Source organism: Lynx rufus, unplaced genomic scaffold (assembly GCF_022079265.1).
Source record: "Lynx rufus isolate CCGP_SWC_20201006 ecotype Redwood Valley unplaced genomic scaffold, mLynRuf1.p SCAF_3, whole genome shotgun sequence".
Taxonomy (NCBI): Eukaryota; Metazoa; Chordata; class Mammalia; order Carnivora; family Felidae; genus Lynx; species Lynx rufus.
The window spans coordinates 114,009,488-114,016,885 of NW_025814845.1; positions in this window are offsets into that span (position 1 = coordinate 114,009,488).

Here is a 7,398-nt window from a genome sequence, read left to right on the forward strand (position 1 = left end):
GTGAACAGAATTGAGAACAATTCAGTTGTGCCCCCTCTCTTCATCCTGTGTTCTCTGATTGCAAAGATATCAGTGATTGACGCATTTGGTTAAATCAAAGACCATCTTCTCAACCTACACCCTTCAGCATCACAGAAGGACTGGCTGTGAAATGATTCTCTTTTCCTCTGCCACCAATGTTAGCAATCTGTTGATAATGGTCAAAGATAGAGTCAGAAACTTATGCCTCTTCCATTAGAACTTTAAATAATCAGGTAGGATCTAGTGATCACAGCTTACAAGTGGCAAAGATAAAGAGCCTTAACATCTCAAAGATTATTTCACATCCTAGAAAGTGATACATGTTCAATTTCCTTAAATTTCAGAGTTTTTCTTTTCATCTAAAGAATGAAGAAGAATGCATTCCTCATAAAATCACTGTTTAAAATTTTTTTTAAATGTGAAACACGAAATCCTGGCTTAGCTTTTATGCTCAGTAAATGCCAATTCCTTTTTTTCCATCCTGACTCTTTCTTAGATAACAGCCAGAAGGTGAGAGGTGTCATGGGGCAATTATATAAAAATATATATTGGTAATCCACAAACATTTTATTAATGACAAAGATTAGAGGCTCTAAAGAACTATAACTTCTCAGATTGCCTTAGAAGAGTCCAAGTCTCGGGGCGCCTGAGTGGCTCAGTCGGTTAAGCATCCAACTTCAGCTCAGGTCTTGATCTGGTAAATTCGTAAATTCAAGCCCTGCATCAGGCTCTGTTCTGACAGCTCAGAGCCTGGAGCCTGTTTCGGATTCTGTGTCTCCCTCGCTCTATGCCCCTCCGCCACTCGCGCTTTGTCTCTGTCTTCAAAATAAACACTAAAAAATATATATATATATATGTGTGTATATATATATATATATGTGTGTGTGTATATATATATATATGTGTGTGTGTATATATATATATGTGTGTGTGTGTATATATATATGTGTGTGTGTGTATATATATACATATATATGTATATATATATATATATATATTTTTTTTTTAGAAGTGTCCAAGTCTAATTTATCATGCTGAATATATCTAGTTTTTTTGCTTTAAGCACATACAAAATTGATACTTTTTTCTCTTACAGTCTCAATATTTACCTAAGGAGTAGCTTTGCTATAGTGAGCATTTTATATATTAAATCCTGAAGTAAAATATTTCAACTTCTCTTCCCTGGGAGTTTTAAGACAAAATCCTGTTGAAAGGCTATGGAAATGGAAAGTTAAAACCTAATCTCCGTACACTGCCAAAAATCTGTGATTTTCAGACAAATCATCCAAAGTTTCATAAATGTGGTTCTTATTGTTATTATACTCCATACTCAGGCAATTCTCAAAAAGTACAAGAAAAGATACTGACTTGACCACAGATCATAGAGTAACTTTGGCAACACAATTTGAATTGTCACAGACAGAACGAAACCAGACAGGTACAGAAAAGTAGACAATGAGGTTGTCACTTTTAACCAGATGGCAAAGATTTGACACTCAGCGAATTAGAGCTACTGTAATAGTTTGCTTTCTCTGTCCCATTTACCTCTCTGTTCCATTCAAAAGTAATCAGGTCACCTCCTTGTGGGATGTGGTGATGGGACAGAGTTTCTATCTCACACCACTGCTATTGTGACTAGGCATTTTATAAGTATAAAATAAGAGACCAGATATATTTATGAGAAACTGGTAAGAAATTCTTCTTTACATACCACACTACTCTTGAGATTCTTTGACACATCTTTTTGTGCTTTTTTCGTCTATTTTTGAGGGAGAGGGGTTACGAGGACACCTAACCGACTGAACCACCCAGATGCCCCTCTATTGCTTTTTTTTGTTTTCAAATATTTTACTTTTCCCATCAAAATGATTAAAGTGATTCTTAAAAAGGTCATCGGGGTTTAACAAAAGAGCTGTATGTCCTCCACATCTCTTCTTACTATGAAGTAGACGGACACTCGTTCTATGTAATGCCGAAGAGATGTTCAGGAGGGACTTGATATCTCCATCTCCTTCGTCCTTTCCCTCTCCCTCTTTTAAGACAATACCTTAAAGAGTGTAGGGTGCAGGATGTTTTAGGGCCAATGACTTTGTTGCAGTATAACACGTCACTCCTGTAAATTCACTCAGAATTCTAGGAATTAATAAAAACCCTAGTCTAGAACAATTATTAAGTGATGTCCTTTTACCCTGAATGTCGAGAAGAAAAAAAGGAAATTTCCAAACTGAAGCCATCCTCCCACAGCACCTCTTTTTTATTTATTTATTTATTTATTTATTTAACGTTTATTTATTTTTGAGACAGAGAGAGACAGAGCATGAACGGGGGGAGGGGCAGAGAGAGAGGGAGACACAGAATCAGAAACAGGCTCCAGGCTCTGAGCCATCAGCCCAGAGCCTGACGCGGGGCTCGAACTCACCGACCGCGAGATCGTGACCTGGCTGAAGTCGGACGCTTAACCATCTGCGCCACCCAGGCGCCCCCTCCCACAGCACCTCTTAATGGCCACTTGGTTCTTTCTTGAGGGGTAGGATTATGTCCCTGTTATGCAGTCCCCATCCCCATGAATAATCTTACATTGGAGTGGAAAAAATGTTAAGAAGTACCACTAGGCATCTAAGAGCAAAGAAACTAAATAAAATACTTAATTTACGTCTAATAAAAGCTAACAATGACCTTGAACAAATCATTAAAACTCATCGTTAAGTCTCCCTACATCGGAAAATGAAGAAGTTTAACTCTGACCTCCAATATCCCTTCAAAATGTTATACCACTTAAATTATATCATTAAATTTCAGTATCTTATATAGCAGTTTCCTGAAATGGTTTTCTTTTCTTTGGCTGAAAATTCATACTAGGCCAGAATTTTATCACAGATCCTGGTATTTAATAGGGGTCAACCTCGAGTATGAGAAAAAAAAGCATGGCATACGAAACTACAGTTTAATGTTCAAATCAGACAGTTGCTTCACCCAGGGTGCGGTCCTTTCTCATTTTTCTCAGTCGAATTTGAAGCTTTCACTCTTGTAGCTGAGGCCATTGGAAAATTATTTGAAAAAGTAAAGGAGAGCACAAAGGACCAAATTGGGTATTTATTAGTATACAAGACCGTGTGCTAGACGAGAGCTTCCACAGCATCCCTGCCTCCAGCAACACCACCTATACCCAGGTTTATGTGATTGAGTTTGAATGGAACAGAAGATCACTTTCATTCCTTTGTTTCTTACTTGATTCTTATGAAAAAAATCAATAGTTCTTCTCTAAAAGTTACCGGAAACAGGACTGTGGATTATGATAAAAATATTTATAACAGGGCTTTTTGAAGGTCATAATCTTATCTTATGCTATGTGAATATCTATGAAAATCTTTCATTTTTGTATCTGTCATATGAGAACACTTATCTAGGGATAATATATGTTCCTTATACAATTGAAGTATAAGACTAGTTATATGATGATAAATTGTTCAGTAATGTGTATATTTTAACATTCATGGATACATATATTATGATATAAGTGATATGAACGTAGTAAAAAATTAATCCCATGGGCACCTGGATGGCTCAGTCCGCTAAGCGTCAGATTTTGGCTCAGGTCAAGATCTGGCAGTCTGTGGATTCAGGCCCCACGTCAGGCTCTGGGTTCCATGCTGACAGCTCAGAGCCTGGAACCTGCTTTGGATTCTGTGTCTCCCTCTCTTTTTGCCCCTCCCCTACTCACGCTCTGTCTCTCTCTAAAAAATAAATAAACATTAAAAAAAAAAAAAACTTTAAAAGGGGCGCCTGGGTGGCTCAGTTGGTTAAGCGTGCGACTTCGGCTCAAGTCATGATCTCACAGTCCGTGGGTTCGAGCCCCGCATTGGGCTCTGTGCTGACAGCTCAGAGCCTGGAGCCTGTTTCAGATTCTGTGTCTCCCTCTCTTTTTGCCCCTCCCCTACTCACGCTCTGTCTCTCTCTAAAAAATAAATAAACATTAAAAAAAAAAAAAACTTTAAAAGGGGCGCCTGGGTGGCTCAGTTGGTTAAGCGTGCGACTTCGGCTCAAGTCATGATCTCACAGTCCGTGGGTTCGAGCCCCGCATTGGGCTCTGTGCTGACAGCTCAGAGCCTGGAGCCTGTTTCAGATTCTGTGTCTCTCTCTTTCTCTGACCCTCCCCTGTTCATGCTCTCTCTCTCTGTCTCAAAAATAAATAAACGTTAAAAAAAAATTAAAAAAAAAACTTAAAAAAATTAATCCCATGTTGGCTTTAAAAAATAAAAATTCTTACATAGTATGTTGAATAATTAAATTGTATGTTACTGGAAATGGAACATGGTGAGGAAAGTATTTTCCAGAAACATTTTTAGAAGGTGGAAATTTCTGAATTCCTGTGAGCTTTATACACATTTCCCACTAAGTATTTATATAGTTATAAACAATTTATTCTGAAACATACGTTGATCCACTATTAACACTCCTTCAAAATAACTCCTTTCATATGTATGCACGTGTAAGAGCAAGAAAGACTCATTTAAATTTTGACAGAGGACTGTTAAAAAAAATATATCCTAATGATATATGCTTACACCAAGTTATAATGCAAACATTTCTAAATTTTCACAATGTTGCTGATGATTAAAAATAAGGTTTGTAAATAGCAAAGTGAAATATCTAGAGTTTACAAGACTATATTAAACATCATAACCCATCTATAATTTTAATTTCCTTTTTAAAAAGTGGTATGTGACAAATAATTCTGCCATTATAAATAACCTTCTTTATGGAGTCATGCTAAATTATGCCATAAAGGTATTACTTGATATATTTGCTACATTTTTCTCTCCTTTGTTTTCAAAAAGATTTATAGCTATTTCTCTGTTTAACCAACAGATGTGAAGTGATTTCAGGATGATCTGTATCCATCAGAAGGTGCCACATGTTTCTTATTTAATTCCATTTCTATGGAAACCTGAAGATGCCTCATGCATCGTCTTTCAGTTTTCTGAAGAAAAATAACTTTCATTATTTTGGCATGAAACACCCTTAGAATGCCCTATGTCAAGAATAATTAGAATTTCACTTTTCAGTGTCTCTCCTGCAGTATATTGACTGTCTAAAGGAGGCTTGCTGTCTGGTGTCTGATAAATGTGTTCTTGAGTGTATGAACTGAAGTGAATCTGAGCCAAACCAGTTAGAGCTGTCCATGTGAAAGTCTAGATAAAGGTGCAGAAATGTACATATTGAGATGTTCATTAATTTACTTCATGACTATTCCATCTATTAAATAGAGGTTACTTTGACAGTCCAGCTCAAATGCTATGTCTGTAAAGAATAATAAAATATATCCAACTGCATGGCTACAATAGAGTTTATGAATTTAGTTTTAACATTATTATCATTTAATGAAAACAAAGCATCAGATTAGCATTGGTCCTAAAGACCTTTGCAAGCTTTAAGGGTGATAAAGGAAAGTTCTAATGAAATACTGGAATAAAAGAACAGTAAGGAGGAGAGAACAATTATTTCATACAAAGTCAAACCAAACTCCTCCTCATTCCTGAACATTCCTTTCCCACATTTATCTACCATTTTACAAGTGATCTTTCTGCCTGGAAGACTTGTGCCATCTCTCCTCCCAGACAGAACCCAATCCTCTCATTTTCCCTTATAACATTACAAGACTTCTGGAGGTTCTTCTCCCATAGCATTTCCCCCATACCTTAGTCATGATACTTATCACACTGCATGTTAATTTTGTATTTATTTTCTTGCCCCATTACACTTAAGCATTTTGAATACAGTGACATTTTGTTTTTTATATACATTCAACAGGTTTTGATATAGAGTTCATCCTCAAAAGTGTTTAATGAATGAGTAAATGAATGAAAGAATGATTGAAAGAAGAAAAATATGATCAACACCATCTTTATAATACTGAACAGAATGAAAACTCTGTCTTCAGTGCCAGTGTCAGAATGGATAAAAAGAATTCCCCTGGTTCTGAATTCAAACATGGATGGCAACTTCTCAAGAAATTCCTCCCAGACCTTATTTTAATTATAGACAATATCTCTGTAAAAAAAAATTATTTCCCATTTTATTGTATTACTTGAATTGTAAATTATAGCACTTACCTACATGGCAAACAAACAAACAAACAAAATGCTGGACTTGTCTGAGCAACATAATTCTAATGGTTGTGAAGCATATAAAGTATAACTGATAAGCCAAATTAAGTAGACAGTGATAAAAAAAAAGGAAATAATTTAATAGATGAATCTGTATATGAGTATTGAAAAATGAAGAGCTTCTAAATGAAAGAGCTAAGAGTTTGGAAGAAACATGATAGAATGGATGAATACATGGAAAGTAAAATTTGTTTAAGAAATTCTTAAGGTGTAGTTGTGTTACAGCAAGGTGACAATAGGGAACACAAATATTAGCTATTCTCAATTAGCCAGACATAAATTATGAGGGCTTTGATGAAAATATTACCTGTTTAAGTAGAAAAAAAGAATAAATTAACATCTTTATTTGATAAAGAATAAGCAGCGGTCAATGAGGGCATGAACACATGGGAAGTACATGAGAGGATAAGTCACAGTAACTCCAGGGCTGCTTTCTTCCAGTGCCACTTATTTTTTAGTGTTTATTTATTTATTTATTTGAGAGAGAGAGCATGAACAGAGGAGAGGCAGACAGAGAGAGAGAGAGAGAGAGAGAGAGAGAGAGAGAATCCCAAGCAGCCCTCTCGCTGTCAGCAAGGAGACCAACGCAGGCTCTGTCCCATGAACTGTGAGACCATGACGTGAGTTGGAATAAAGAGTTGGACACTTAACCAACTGAGCCACCCAGACGCCTCCCATTCCACATTTGAATAGAGATTGTTATTAAGACAGTATGATCCTGAATCAAGAATTTTCAAATGACATATTTCTGGCTTGCTAATTTTGAGGGAGAACTGACATACAAAATCGGAGATATCCCGATACAACTGAAAGCCCCAGGATACAGACAGGATGAGGATATTTGAAGTATTTGAATATGGGAAGACTATAAAGGAGAGAATAGAATGGAAAACACATTGCCTCAAGAATTAATTATGGGGTCACGGAGTAAGACAACAAACAGAAAACCCCATAACCGGCAGAGAAAGAAGAAGATCAATAAATCACGAAAGCATGAACATACTTTTCCAAAGAAATATCCAGGTAGATGAGCCAGACAAGTTTCAAATGTGCAGAGGAACTAATCCTGATGAGAAGAGACTGAGTGTAGTGGGTATGTCTAGGCCGTCAGAGGTAATTAGTGCTATAATGGTAAAGACAAAATTAAACACTAAGGAAAAAGAAGGAAGAGTGGAAATTGGAATTTGCTATGTGCTCAAAAGGGGCTTAG